This window comes from Carassius carassius, chromosome 3 (assembly GCF_963082965.1).
Source record: "Carassius carassius chromosome 3, fCarCar2.1, whole genome shotgun sequence".
NCBI lineage: Eukaryota > Metazoa > Chordata > Actinopteri > Cypriniformes > Cyprinidae > Carassius > Carassius carassius.
The window spans coordinates 29,745,073-29,746,075 of NC_081757.1; positions in this window are offsets into that span (position 1 = coordinate 29,745,073).

Consider the following 1,003-nt stretch of genomic DNA (forward strand, 5'->3'; position numbering starts at 1 on the left):
ATTCAGCAGTGTGGAAAGACTGTTGATAATTCAGAACCAGGGACAGCACCCTAAAGCTAGCGGAGAAGCTTACAACTTTCTGGTCTCCAAGATGAAACCATGAACAGAATAATGAGATGCAGCAAAGTAAAGTTTTTAGAAAACAGCATATCAGTCTGGCAAGACTAAAGCAAAATAAAACAAATCACTCCCATAAGAAAAACAAAAAACAAACAAACAACAAAAAAAACCTACAAGAACACCTTTTTCCTGTTCCCCTTTCTATATAAAATAAACTAACTGTATGAATGAACTTACAGCTTTGAGTTTCATTAGGCTCATAATCCTGGACAACTGTGTCAAAAGCAGCTTGTACTCCCTACCTTCGACATGTGGATTAAAGAGGTGTTGTATAAAGCTTAAACAAATCTAATTCTAATTCATTGGCTCATTAAAGACTGTTAATAAGTAATGGCTGAATCTATATTTAGATAAGCTGAACCCCTCTTTTGTTTTTATGTTTTTAAAATTTGTTTCATTTCATTATTTATTTTGCAATTCAGTACTTGTGTTTAAATGAATGATTCTGTTATAATTTAATTTTATCGCTGGGTATGTTTTTTTTAATTATTTATCCTGCTTTATTGTTTGCGGGTTTGTTATTTGGGTTATGAATATTACAGAATTTCAGTTTGTGGCAAATCTGTGCAAATCTGTGCACTTGGAAAAATCCAGCAAAAAAAAAAAAACAAAAAAAAAAAACAGCTTGCATTAAACAAAAAAAAGATGCTGAATCAAATGACTTTGGATATTAAAATATGTTCTGAAAACTCGTAATAAGATGTGTATTTGTAGGCAGGCTAACATACTCAATGTTTGGCACTGAAACAAAGTCAGTGGAATTGTAAATGCTGCCCATTTCTGAGAGAGGTTTGTAGATTCTCAAGCCAAGCAGTGACTCTGGCAGGAGAACCAAAACCATTTCGGTAAAATAATAATAATAATAATTTTCTGCCTCTGCAAA